The 15,303-nt window shown below is 40.1% G+C and overlaps 1 protein-coding gene across 1 annotated transcript in view; it reads right to left on the bottom strand.

Moving 5' to 3' along the window:
* Positions 1–15,303, bottom strand: part of LOC5572713 — a 471,505-nt gene that overhangs the window by 294,659 nt on the left and 161,543 nt on the right. The gene's annotated exons all lie outside the window — the stretch shown is intronic.

Below are 15,303 nucleotides of genomic sequence, written 5' to 3'. Positions count from 1 at the left end.
AGAATCGGAGCCGTTCGAAAGATCCGGATCACCCAAAAGAACGAGTGATCCGTGGATCTTTTTTTGGCGAGAGTCGGTTCATTCGATCAGCTGGATCAGATAAGAAGTGACCCGGAAAAAGAACAAACCGATATTTTCGTTTCTCGGCTATATTAGAACGCTTGACACGTGCATTGCTCAGCGCGTCACGCCACACATGCAAGCAAAGCGTTTTCTGCTGCACCGCGCACTCTGCGCTCTCAGCATAGATAGAAAAATTTGCCCCGCCCACTTGTACACAGGAAGATGTAAGATAGAGAGAAAAAGTACCCACTGGAACGGTAAGCATATTTTTTGCTTCTTCCTTTTGGTTCGGATAGGGGTAATCGACAGTGTGTATCGTGAGTTTCTAGGGAAGAATGAGAGAGAGAAAGATACGAAAGGAACGACGCAAGTCGCGCAACAGGGAGTGAACCGCTCTTTTCCATTCGTTCGGTTCAGTTCGCTCTTCTTTTGCGAGCCGCTGAGTCACTGAACCGTTCAAAAGATCAGGTTCACTAAAACGAGTGATTCGGATCAGATCCGTTCATTGCAATGAGCTGTTCTGCCAATCTCTAAAACTTGACCATTGTCAAAAACAAAATATTTGTGTAATACATTCAGTTTTATGTACCTTTTATGAATTTAAAACATGAACCAGCAACTGAAAGCATCCTTAAAGATAACGTAGATCTGAATAATTTATTGTCACAGATTTGTTTACGATGTTTAAGTGTATGCGAGACAAATGCAAATCTTTAAAATCTTAAACAAAATTGTTTCAATGAATATCTTGTAGGGAAATTTTAGGATAAGACAGAAATTTTTCATGATTATTTTAAAAATATTGCCTTTTTTCGTTTTGTTGCAGTGCAATAGAAGAGGTTAAATATTCTGGATTTTTATACATTTATTTCAAGATTTGAAAAGGACAAAAATTGTCATCAGAATCATCAAACATTCATCCAAAATTTCTAAAATTTATTTTAACAATTTTAGAAATAACAGGTTTTTCAAAATAAAACATTCACGAATCTATATAGATTTGAAAAGCATGAAGTCGTGCAAAACTATATCGATGGGCGCAGTTAAGTGAAAATTGATTCAGAAGCCATTATTAAATGCAAGATAATTGAGCATTTGCAATTATAAGTGACTGACCAGTTGTAAATTTTAATAATTATCCATTATCGTTATTTTAAAAGACACATGTGTTGGAAAATTTTCTCGAGAATAGAACAAAATAAGAGACGATAGATTCGCAGATATTGAAAAGTGAATAAATATGATAGTTATTCTATAAATCTTTTATGGATACGCAAGTCGAGGATATTTTTGACGTACCTAGACCGGATCAAGTGTTTCTTAGTGATTTTTTGAAAACGTACTCTAAGCATTCATAACAACAAGATACTTGCATTATTTTCTGTTGTATTTGAAATTACCTATTTTGTAAAACATCTTAATAGAATAAGCACCAAAAAGATCAGAACTGGAGTCCTTCACTTATCTTAAGAAGGTCTAGATATCCTCCAGTCTAGTCTGTCTGAACATCGACCAATATGCTTCAAAACCAAAAATGGTTAACATTTTCATCAAATATAAAAAACTTCACCAGTAACTTTGAAAGTTTATTCAATTTTTGATACACTTATGATAAGATGTATATCATAGTCTCAACACAGTATAGCGGTTATTTAAAATAAAAATATAAATTACATATCAAAGGGATTCTGAAATATATGGATCTCAAGGGGGCGAAAGTCAAAAAAGTTGGACAGCACTGGGGTAAACGAATTTAGTTTCGGGTGTAAACTGAGTACCTAGATCATTCAAATTGTTACGCAAGTTAGTTTATTTTGTCTGACAAAACGATAAAGTTACAGCCAGCTCGAAGTAAGTGTAGTATTTGTTAGTGAAGTTGTAATTGTAATAATGTGAATTATAAAATGTGTTAGTTAGACATCTGAAGATGATCGGAGGCGCAACGACGTTTGTATATCGTTGAGGTACAGACAAACAGACGTAACACTGATGAAATTTTCACGGCCACCCTTCAATCGACCAATATAAATTTCTGAAGTTTTATATCTCACAACCAGAGGCGCGAGCATCGTCTTCCTCAGTGTTTGACGTTTCCTACTAGCACCATCACAGGTCATAAGGCACAGGATCGTAGTTTGTGCAACATGGTTATGCAGATGATTATTATGTGAGGTAGCGATGGATTTCAAAGGAAATTGTTCCAAGTGTTACGTCTGTTTGTTTGCTCTTGTTCTTGAAGAGATTCTCTCTCATTCTACTACAATGATCGCCTTCAGATTTGAATTAATAGGCCTTTACCAATTCCTAGAGGATATTTTTGACCAGTATCAATGGATATTTTTAGCGAATTTCTATTGAAGTTTATCAAGAAGAAATCTTCAATGGCCCATGGTGGGTTTCTCGAGAAATTTATTGCGAACCTGTCTGGGTTTCCTGGGATCTACTAAGCAAGTCACTAAAAATTGAATGCATTTGATGTCTCTTCAGGGAATCTAGTAACTCTCTAGGAAGCCGCTGAGTATCTTGTAAGAAATTTGTTAAGGGATAGTCATAATCCAATATGCACTCTATTTTTTTCCAAGAAGCTAATACATTTTGCGAAAGCTACTCCGGGATTCCGACATTTTTATTAGATAAAGTTCATTTTATAAAAACAGTTCAGATATGACACTAAGAACAGAAACTAAAATTAAGATCACCATTTCAAATAAGAAGCACAATATATTTCTCAACTTGGGGGTTCCTGAAGGATTCTGTACAGGGGTCTTTTAATTCTCAATAGGATTCTGCCAGAATAATCAACAGGATTCTGCTAGATATCTTGAATTCTCAAAAAGATTGTGCTCAACAGGATTGTGCTAGAATTCTCAAGAGAATTCTGCTAGAATCCTCAAAAGAATTCTGCTAGAATCCTCAAAAAGGTTCCGCTAGAATCCCTAATAGGATATCATATTCTCAACGGGAATCTGCTAGAATTCGCATCAGGATTCCTATAGAATCCTCTACAGAATTCTACCAGAACCCTCAACATGATTCTGCAAGAATCCTCCACAGGATTCTGCTAGAATCCTCAACAGAATACTGCTAGAATCTTCACAGGATTCTGCAAGATTCCTCCACTTGATTCTTATAGAATCATCAACGGGATTTCACTAGAATCTTCAGCAGGATTCTGCTCGAATTCTTAACAAGATTCGGCTGGAATCCCTCACAGGGTTCTGCGGGTATCCTCAAAGTAATCCTGCTAGAATCCTCAACGGAATTCGGCTAGAATCCTCAAAAGAATACTGCTGGAGTCCTCTCCAGGATTATGATAGAATCCTTAATGGGAATTCTCAATAGGATTCTGTTAGAATCCTTAACGGAATTCTGCTTGAATCCCCAACGAAATTCTGCTCTGAATCCTCGTCTGCTAGAATGTTCCACGGAATTCTGCTTAAATGTTTAACAGAATTCTGCTAGAATGTTCAATAAGGTTTCGCTTGATATGTTTAAATGATTCTGCTATAATGCTCAGCAATATTTCAACAAATTGTGCAAGAATTCAGAAATTATTTTTTAGATTCTGCAGTAACAATGTAAGATTTCCAAATCAGACATGGGTTTCTACATAGTTTGAGAACCCCTACTTATAATTACGAATTGTTGCAACAAAATGTGTTGCTTCGGTTTTAATTTTTGAAAGTATTATTCCAAATATATATTTATCTTTTCAAGAAGACGAAAACATTTTACAGAATCTGCTGATCACTATAAATCCCCACCTAACCACCGCACAATCAATCGATCCTCCCTGAACTGGGCCACTTCAACCGGTAGAAACGAAAGTAATTGATTAACTCCAGATATCATCAAAGGACACCGCCTCAAGCTGCTGCTTGTGCCGTCGACGTTGTCGGCCTTCTCCAGCTGCCGAGCAGCGGAGAGGGGGCCTGTCATCATCTGTAATGAAATCTGAGCGATTGGAGCGCGCTGACAGTCGTCACCATTCGCCGTCTTCAAGATCGATTGAGAAACTCCCTGACTAATAAGCGCCCATAAGCCCGATCATTCACCTTGACAAAGTCGCGCGTCAGTTGCCGGCGTACAAAAGAGCTGTGACATCTGGGGGGATGTCCGACATACAGGAATCGTTGATCATCGGATTTGGAGCATACCTGGAGGAAAAGAAAGGGGAAAATGCTTGATTAGGCTGAAATTTATGATTTGTTTTCATAGCGGTGAAATTTTATAAGCCTAACTTTGGAGTTTGATAATTGAGAGAAAGGTATTTTCTATGTGGCACGGGTTCGGTGTAAGACGTTCTACAGCTAATTAAATTTCCCTAAATTGAAGGTGTTAACTTTATGGCTCCGCTACGCCCATTTCGACACAAAACAGTTTATTTAACGGGGCTGCTCTTGTGTCATTTGATATCGGATCGAGATCGGGTTTATTAAATTGTGTGAACACAAAAGGCTGGGAACAAAATTTCTCGAACACTTATTCAAACAGACTCAAGTCAAAAAGTTAACAAACTTACTTCATCAATCCTACGTGTTTCGCAGACGAAATTCTACATGTTCCGCTCTAAACCACCTCGATTTTTCACTTTAAGAACGTTTAGTTTCAGGATTTACAAAACGGCGTAAGTAAAATTTTCAACTTTCGCAACCCAATCATTACTTTCGCCGCTCCGTAGTATGGAGAGGCAAAATGACTTAACCACGAATCAAAATAAAACGCTACTTGAGTCGATTTTACACTGGTATAAAAACGTCGTAAGTAACTGAATGAAACGGCTTATCGTTTTGTCATACATATTTTGTGAGAAACGAAAGGAACTACCCAATGTTTTAACGCGAGCTGATTGCATGCAAAATTTAAGCGATGTACACAGTAAAAAATGTTAAAAAGGTGATTCATTTTAAAACAGTTTTAAAAGACAGGTTGTAATTCTTCTTAATTTACTATCTCAAAACCATATGAAAGTTACTTACGTCGGTTTGAAAAAGTAACCGAGTTTTCTTCTGACCCTCTAGGTGTCCAAGAAGATGGGCGGTCCCTTTCTGCTACGTTACGACAGCGACTCAAGTACAACTTCGGTTCGACATGCACCACGGTGGGTGATCCGACCCAGAACAGATCGATGTTGCACAAGTTGTTTTCTTCTCTGTCTCTGCTGTTGGTTGTGGCTTGATCTATATTTTACGGCAAGATATTAATCCTTTAGAGAAGAAGGTACTATAGGACGATCGATCCCTCTTAAATTTGTTGGCTTTGTGGGGTTTTGCAATGCATCTTGCTTGTTCGAGAAGACCTTGCCAGACATTCTAGGGCCGTTGTGCAAAAGGATCAACTTTCATAGGTCGCTTAAGGGGTCTTTCGATTTGCATATGCAGAAGTTATTTCGCTCGTCGAAAGCTGCATTGGAACATATGATTTATTGATTTTTAACAATGATGAAAAAAATGTTTTACTTATGATGACAAAACTGAACGTTTATTGAACGGTCTCTATAAGTCAAGTTTCTCCAAAAATTTCACCAAGGAATTCTCCAGATATAACATTAGAATTTCCTCCAGAAATTTCTACAAAAAATCCTCATCAAATTACTCAATGTATTCTTTGTTTAGAAAATCTTCAAAAATTTCCATCGGGAATTCATCCAGAAAATCTTCCACGGATTCCTTCAGCAGTTATTCCAGAAATCCAACCAGGGATTACTCCATGAGATATGAGATTTCTTGTGAAATCGTTCTAAGAATTATTCTAGGAAATTACAAGAGATTCCACCTGAATATATCCAGAAATTTTAAGGGTTTAAATTTTTTAGTAAAAGCCATACTACAAATTTCTCCAACAGTTCCTCCGGTTATTCTTTCATGGTTTCAACAAGAAAATTCTTAATACGTTTCTCCGGAGAATCCTGCAGGAATCCCACCATGTATTACTTCAGAAGTATTTGCAAAATTTCGTTCATTTATAGTTATTTTAGAATTTATCAAAGGATTTCAAAGTCGTTCAGAAATTACATCAGAAATTATTTCAGAGATTTCTTCAACATATTTTTCATTCAACTCCCAATGACATTTCTCAATTCATTCGCTTCAGGTTTTTTCGGAAATTCTTCCAGAATTTTCCCCAAAAGTATTTTCAACAAAACATCCAGGAATTCCTCTACGAAATTCTGCTGCGATTTTTAAGAAATTTTTCTTTGAATTATAAATTTAATCTCAATTTTTCCAGATTCATTCATTTAAGGATAACTTCATGAACTTCTCTAGGTATATCTCCCAGAATTCCTCCAAAGCTTCCATCAGGAATTCCTCATATAAACTTTTTCAGGAGAATTTCTGTGGGGGATTCATCGTGCGATTGTTGTAGGAATGCCTAAATGTATTGGTAAGGTATGTCCTGGAATATTACTTATTCCTGGAGGAATTTCTGAAAGATTTTCTAGAGGAATCCCTTGAGGGTTTCATGAAGGAATCTATGAAATATTGAATTTTGAACCCTTGAGGAATTTCAGTAGGATTCCAAAGCAGAAAGAAACCGTGAAGGGACCCTAGAACTAATTCCAGGAGGAATTTTTAGAAAATAGCCAAAGCAATTCTCAGAATAAATTCTCCAGAAAAAAAGAAATATCTGGAGGAATTTCTAGAGGATTCCCTGGATGAAAACGTAGATGAATTGGTAAAGGTAGTAGCAGAGCAACAATTGCGATAGATAGAGTGGAGAATGATTCATTCAAACTTCTTTTTTTTCTACATCTAATGGTTTGGAAGATATTGGAAACTTTAGCATTTTATGGTCGAAAATCGATTAGCAATTTTCCTTGCCTACTATGTTTTGAAAAGTTTAAGATATGAGCAAAATACACATTTTCTCCTAAGACGTCATACCTCTAAAATTTTCATATGAAAAGATAGGGGCTCAGATAGCCGTAGCGGCAGACGCGCAGCTATTCAGCATGACCATGCTGAAGGTCGTGGGTTCGAATCCCGCTGGTCGAGGATCTTTTCGTAGAGGAAATTTTCTCGATTCCCAGGGCATAAGAGTATCTTCGTACCTGCCACACGATATACACATACAATAATGGTCAACCGGCAAAGAAAACTCTCAGTTAATAACTGTGGAAGTGCTCATAAGAAACTGAGAAGCAGGCTTTGTCCCAGTTGGGACGTAATTCCAGAAAGAAGAAAGAAGAAAGACGAAGAAGAATAAAAGTTTGGACTTCAATTACCTTGATTTTTTCTTTATAGAATTGTGTTAACGTTACATCACAGACAAACAGAGGTAACACTTAAAACAAATCTGGATCAAAATCATAGTCATGATAACATGTACGCCCAATACTAAAATCAGTGTGTTTGGCCGACGGGCTAACAGATGGAGGTGGTGTGCAAACGTCAAACGCGAACGAAAACGACGGCACTAAACAGGGGTGTGTACGGAATCAAAGAGTGAGTTACTTGTGAATGACTCCTTGCCGCTGGCGAGGATACCGGATAGTTTGGAATCTCTGACACAACAGACCGTGCGAGATTCTTATCGATCACTGAAAGGATCTGTGCCTGGTAAACGAGGGGCACAGTAGAAGCATCTGTTTACCATAGTCATCGAGGCGAACAGTCGAGAATTTCTCACCGATCAACGAGTCGATCAGTCTTATTGTAGCTCTTCCCTGGCAAACGAGGCGATCAGTCGAGGAAATCCCGCCGATCGGTAACAGCGATAGAAGGCATCGCTGATTAACGAGGATGTCAGTAGAACCAGACCAAGTTTCCTCTGGTGAACGAGGCATGTAATAGAAGTGACTTCTGTATCGCGTGGTCTACGTGACCAAGTCACCCGTCATACAGAAGCGCTTCTGAGAATCGAGCAGCTATCCGCGAGCCTAGCTGGTAAGTTAGTCATAGGTGAAAGTGAACGCCTAGTTTTGGAAAACTTCCAAAATGGGCAGCAATCAGAGTACACCCAGGCGAAGCACTCTGACACGTCTAGCATAAAAACGCCACATCACGCTGCGATGGCCGTTAATCCAATGGAGTCTAATCCAGGAGAAGCACTCTCATCCGTCCAGTAGGAAACGATCGGACCGCACAGGAATCCATTGCAAGCCGTAGCCGAATCGTGAATTAGACTGCTGTCAGAGTCCGCTCAGAGAGAGCTCTCTGACTCACCAAGAGCAAAGACGCCGTACATCACTGTGAAATCCGAGATCCAGTCGAAGTCGTCCAGCGTGAGGACGGGGGGTGACCCATTTCGCATAAAGACGTTTTGCATAATGACGTTTCGCATACGGACGTTTGGCATAATGGACATTTCGCATAAAGCAGTTTCATACAAGAACAGGTAGCATTTTAAAGAACGCATATAATTCTCATTATGCCAAACGTCCGTATGCGAAACGTCCTTATGCGAAACGTCTTTATGCGAAATGTCCCACCCCCGTGAGGACACTCATTGAGTCTACAGCCAGCGATGATCGATACCAGATGGAGTTCGCACCAAGAGGATACTCCAACCCATTTTACGTGAAAGTACCGAGTGAGGCAGCGTCCCATGCTAGTGAAGTAAACCGACTTCCAGAGGCATTTCGGATTCGTCGTTTGCCAGAGCCCACCAAAAAATATGTCTCCAAATCGTGCAGTGCCGATTCACTCTATCGCATCCCGACCGAAATCCAACTGAAGAACGCTCAAGAGGAGCAAGTACTCTTCAATTTGCCCATGCCAGCAAACACGGACCACTAGCGAACTGATTTCCCGGAGCATCACCAGGGTCGGCTCAGCAGGAGGATTCATCGATTGGAGGAGTGACATGTGCCGACCAAATAGGACCCGCTACCAAAGAGAAAAAATCAGTGTGGTGTCGCTGAGACTGTAACGGCTGCAATTATGATGAATTCAGATTCCATTTTGGCTGAGCTCTCTGGACCGTCCTGTGTGAAAAATCAATTCCACACAGAGACTACCGCAGACTTACCTACAATTGAGAACAGTCAGGAAGAGGAGCAGTCAGAGCCCGTTTAGGAGGACCTCACTGATCAGTCCTGTGCAACCCAGCTTCTTCACGAGGTGACAACTGCTGTACAACCGGATATCGATCATGGAGAGTGTTACCTGTCATCCAGTGGAAATCTTCTAGGTGGTACTGTGGATAATACCAACCAAATGGAGCCCATTCCAGAGGAGTTTTCGCAGGATGAGCACTGCAGGCCATTGAGTGTTACGAAAGCTACCAACAGAATGGAGCTTGCTCACGAAGAGCCCACCGAGCAACCAGAGAACGTGAAAACATCGCCAAATCGAAGGATGCTCTTCAAACATTCGGGATTTGATGTAGCGGCTCGTACTCGTTAAACCGGAAAGGAGTGCCATCCGAGATTTGCAGAGCACACTGGTGTATTGAACTGGCATGCAGGTTATACTCAACGAAAGGAAATTGGCATTCTGAGTTTTCCTGAACCGGTCAAGTAGTGGAGTACCCTGCCGTTGGATTGAGTCTGCCCTAAAAACTATACGACTTATTCCGTGCTGTTAAGTCCAACTGATGAGACGGATATCAACTCAGGAAGTGCTACATCGCGCAGCGATAGTCATCGTACTACAGTCCCAGTAATCAACGTCAGTTTGCGCACAAAAGGGAACTGATGACCAAAGACACTAACGGACTTATATCAACGTGTCAACCCTGCTACATTCCAACAAGCAGAAGAGGTCCAATAATGTGAAACCAAAGGACCAGCTGTATTATACTTTGAAGCACCAGAGAAAACTCTGGCAATCCCTACTGAACCTCGAAGACGGACAAATCTCGTGTGTAGCTCAGCGAATCCTAGTGGAGGAATGTCAGAAAACCTCCGAGTGGTTTACGGGAGATCGTCCATCCTCGGAACCGAGTAATGGAACTTGCTGTGTTGTGATGGTCGTTGAAACTTGGTTAACTCCTCCTTGGCCCTGTACCGCTTTCTGCCTTCCATCGACGAAGGAAGAAAGATTTTGCTACGACCAACCTGGAACCAGAGAAGATAACTGTCAGATGCGATGCCAGTGCTTCGATATAGTTCTTTATATTGTTCTTAAATTAAAACCCATTTGCCAGCCATCTAACGTAAGCAAAACTGCCAGCAACTACGAAGCCGACCGCCGATTCGCCCAGCTGATAATGACAGCTGACGGTGAGTGAACGTCATCTAGACGGCACTCAACAGAGATGTGTGCCGAATCACAGAATGAGTTAGGCGTGAGTGACTCTCTTATGCAGTCAGCCAGACGAGCGGATTTTACCAGATGCTTGGTTGATATAGGGTAGATGTACCAATAGTGGAGGAACTAAGCACTATTGAACATCACTAAAACGCCTAAATTCAAGAAGCGCAATTGTACATGTTAATTTTGTAACGGGAAGTAACGACCATTGACTTATTGAGAAAAAATATTTCATCGCAATAATCCACGGCATGTCAGTGAAAAATAATACCTCCACTACAGGGTGATTACTAAGTCCTGTCAGTGTTTTATTTAGGTTTGTAGTTTTTGGTAGGTTAATTACATACATGTCTGTATATTTTTCATTTAGAGTGTATTCAAATGTCAACACGGCTTGCAACTTTGTTTTGAAAATTCATTCGTTTAAGACGCGTAAAAATTATGGAAGCAAAAAGGGAACTTGTGATAAATCTGTTTCTGAAACAGTATCGACCGTGTGCTATCTTAAGGAAGTTTAAACCATTCGGAATAAACGAAAAATTCATATTCCGCACCATCAAACGATACAAGTGCACCGGTTCTGTGAAAACCGCTCCCAGATCTGGACGTAAACGCACTGTCAGGAGTCCGGAAGCCATCAAACATGTGAGAGAGCGAATTCGGCGGAATCCTGGTAAGTCGGGTCGTAAAATGGCCAAAGAACTGGGAATGTCGCAATCAACGCTCAGGAATGTTTTGAAACATGATCTCGGATTGAAAGCATACAAAAAACAGCGAGTGCACGGTTTTACTGAAAAGCAGAAGATTGCTAGAGTCGAAAGATGCCGGAAGCTTCTCAAGCGGCACGGTGATTGTGAAATTTTGTTTTCGGACGAGAAAATGTTCCTGCTGCAGGATCATCACAACCAGCAAAATGATCGGGTATACGCACAGTACCTTTCTGATATTCCACGCGACAAATTGGCAGTTCAACGGTTTCAAAATGTTTCCAGAGTTATGGTTTGGGGATGCTTCTCCAAAAATATGAAGGTTCCATTGCTATTCATTGAGCCAGGTGTCAAAATCAACAGCAAATATTACATCGATAATGTTTTGAAGAATCATTTGCTTCCCCACGTTAAGAAACACTATAAGAATGTACCATACTACTTCCAACAAGACTCTGCGTCGTCTCATCAGGCAAAAGTCACACAGGCTTGGTGTGAGACGAATTTCCCAAATTTTATTTCGTCCAAAGAGTGGCCTGCTTCGTCACCTGATTTAAATCCTCTGGACTTCTTCGCATGGGGTCACATGCTGAGTCAACTAGGGAATACTAAAGGACTGAACCTTGAAACTTTTAAGCAATGTTTGGCGAAAATTTGGGATGAAATGCCTCAAGATATCGTGCGTGCCAGCTGCGAAGCCTTTCAACAACGAATGCGGCTGGTAATCAAAGCAAAAGGAGAAAGATTTGAACTGGATTAGGTTAAGTTAAATGTAACAGATATACTAAACCTGAAATACACTAAAAGTTGAATTCCATCAATGTTTCTAGTTTTTATGACCATTTACTTTACTGACAGGAATTAGTAATCACCCTGTACAGTGGGGATTCGCTCGTTGGGGGTCCGCTACATGGAATGACTCGATGGTTGGATGCTCGCTGGTTGGAAAAAAATTCAACTAAAAAGCACTCGAATGTCAAGAGAAGATGTCAAACTGACTTTGACGTCTAAGTACCTCGCATTGAAGTCTCCATATATAGAACAAATGTGTATGTATGTAAGCGTTTCGTGACGTTTTTCACTCCAGATTCGTTAGTCTGGAGCATTTTCACCTGCTGTCAGTAACCAACGGGTCGGATTCGCTTGATGGAAGGCAGTCGTGTTCCAACCAGCGAATCCCCGCTGTATTGGTACACTGCTCCTTTAGTTGCGGTATATTTTTAATTTGTGTTCCTATAGTTGCGGTATCCGTGGTTTTCTTATGGGATCCTCCACAATAGGAACACTTTACCGCAACTGTTGGTACAAGCAAGAACAGTTTCAGCAATTTTAGTGATATTTCATCAGTTTTAGTAATTTTAACGCTCTTTTCAACTATTCCGTGTATCAACAAGCCAATAAGTCGATTGGCAGTGTCGGTTTTGTGACTAATATAATAAAATCAGTGAAAACGACACTACCGCATTTTAAGGAGCACCCACAACTAACGGAACACTTACCCTATTTAACAAATGTTTGGTATATTTTTCTGACAAATGGAAAAATGTCAAGGTTGTACCAATTTTAAAATCAGACAAAAATCCTGTAGAAGATTCCAGGAATCGTCCAATCAACTTGCTTTCCTCTATAAGTTATCTTTTCAAAAAAGTTATTTTGAACATCAACGAAAAATTATTTTTTGCCAGTTCGGATTCTGACATGGACATTCGACCACTCAACAAACTTTTACGAATTTTACGAAAATTCGTGCCAACAAATCTGAAGGCTATTTTACTGGTCTTGCTCTTTTGGACATAGCAATAGTATTCGACAGTGTTTGGCATGATGGTTTGATTGTAAAATTAAGAAAATGTAATTTTACAACATACAATTCTAACAATCCAAAGTTATCTGTCAAATCTTACACTTCAGGTTGATTATCAGAACTTAAGGTCTGAAAGACTTCCTGTAAGAGGTGGTGTTCCTCAAGGCAGCATTTTGGGACCAATATTATACAATATTTTTACATCTGATTTACCTGAGTTACCTCAGGGATGCCAAAATCTTTGTTTGTGGATGACACAAACATCTCCGCCAAAGGACGAAATCTGCGTGTCATCTGTGGTAGATTGCAAAAAAATTTGGATATTTGAATATTTGCAAAAATATTGATATTTGAACATACTTGCAAAAATGGAATATTTCTCCTAATGCTTCCATAACTCAGCTAATAATATTCCCACATAAACCAAAAGCTCTTTATTTGAAACCTTCAAGTAGACATGTTGTCACAACGAGTCAGATGAAGTTATTTATCTAGTGCTCAGGCTAGATAAAAATTAAACTTTCAAAAATCACATTGAGGGCATTTGATCAAGTATATATTAATTACAATCGAATTTCAGCCTCAATGGTTCATATTCCACTTTGACTCTCAACGAACCTTCTACGATTTGCGTGTGCGGTCTTTTGCACTTTTTCTCCTAATGCAGGATTTCAACGCATCAGGCTGTCGTCGACCCTCTGAGGATATAGACGTAATCCGATAGGGTTCATTCAGCCTTTCGCATCCAAATACCGATCCACCAGATGAACTGGCCAAGACGTTGAGTTGCATGGACGACCGATGGCGACATATTTCACAATGTCTGGTCGTGTTTGTTGTTTTGTTGGTCGTTTTTCTTGTTCCTTTTAAGAACTGTTCGGCACCTAGCAGGCATGTGATTGCGAATTGCGTTGACAGGCTTGTTCACAATATCCAAGCTGACAATCGAGTCAGTCCGCGCGTTTATTAGTGAACCCAAGCTGTGTCACGGGGGGTTCGGATAGCCACAGCGGTAAACGTGTAGCTATCCAGCAAGACTAAGCTGAGGGTATTGGGTTCGAATGCAATAAATGGTCATTTCTCAAAGAAAGCTCTCAGTTTAAAAACTATGTAAGTGCTCATAGGAACACTAAGCTGAGACGCAGGCTCTGTGCCAGTTGGTACGTAACGTCATAGGTTGTTGAACTTTTCTACGGTGGTGGTACCTCCCGAGTGAAATCATGAAAATGTGTATCATTAAGCGAAAACATGGTTGGGTTACGATGATTGACGCGAAGAACATTTGCCTCTCCGTCTCTGTGCGATAATCATGTGCGGCTCAGCCATAAAAAGCTCCGCCCCAATCAAGGTTAATCCAACACGCACTTCCCTTTCACTTTTGCAATTTCCAAAAACCTGCCGATTTCGATTTCGGTACTCTATCATTTCCGAACACATTTCCGTAACGTTCGATCTTGCCCTCTCTTAAAGCAAATGCACTAACTAACCTTAGTCAGCAGCAGCTGCTATGCTGCTGCTTGGAAGCTCCAATTATAATTTATGAAACCGCACCTCTCGAAGTAGTCAGGAAACATAGTCTTCCTCCCCATGGCATCGATCCGGAATCAACATCCGAACATGAAGCGGAAAAAGTATATCTCTTTCGAAACTTATTATTTTCCCCCTTTATTTGAGTTTTTTTTTTGCCTGCAAATTCACGCCAACGCCATCTGGCAGACATGTCCGAAAAGTTTTCAGAAACAAACTACACTGCACCAAAGTCGAGCTCAATGCAATGAGAGGTCCAACGACAGAGGGGTCAACATTTCGTTTTCTTTCCAAAAACCACAATCCACCAGAAAGCAATGCAACTTTTGGTTCAAATTGGGCGGTCAGATCGGGGTCAATTTCTTCGGGTATGTGTACACGAATGGAGGTTTTGATATTTTTCGCTTTTAATTGATGATGTATGTACTGAGGTGGGTCTGTGTATCAAAGACGGTGTCGATGATCGCCACTTCGACAGAGAGAGGTGTCTAATGTGTGAAAATCCAAAAGTATTGAAAGCAAATTTGAGCAATTGTGGTCTTTTTGCAATGGCAATTCGGTTTAATGGTACAAACAGATGAATCAAATTGCTGCAAACAGTGCTAACAGTCTCGAAGGTGTTTCACAATGAGACGATCCGTGGCTAATGTGTGTCTGTGCGAAAAAAAGGCAGTTAACAGATTTTCGTTGGAAGAAGAATCATAATGCAATGGATGGAAGGAATCGCTCAAAATTCAATATGACGAGAAAAAGTTCAACTACGTTTAGGGCAAATGATCTAATCTTCATCCTATGCCCACATACTCATTTTACTTAAAATAGTAGGTACTTCTTCTTTTTGGCGTTTACGTCCTAACTGGGATAGAGCCTGCTTCTGAGCTTAGTGTTCTTATGAGCACTTCCACAGTTATTAACTGATAATTTTCTTTGCCAAAGTTGCCATTTTTGCATTCGTATATCGTGTGGCAGGTATGATTACATTTTATGCCCAGAGAAGTCAAGGAAA

This window comes from Aedes aegypti, chromosome 3 (genome assembly GCF_002204515.2).
Source record: "Aedes aegypti strain LVP_AGWG chromosome 3, AaegL5.0 Primary Assembly, whole genome shotgun sequence".
Lineage (NCBI taxonomy): Eukaryota > Metazoa > Arthropoda > Insecta > Diptera > Culicidae > Aedes > Aedes aegypti.
The sequence above is the reverse complement of the archived record's forward strand: the minus strand, read 5'-3'. Positions and strand labels throughout refer to the sequence as shown.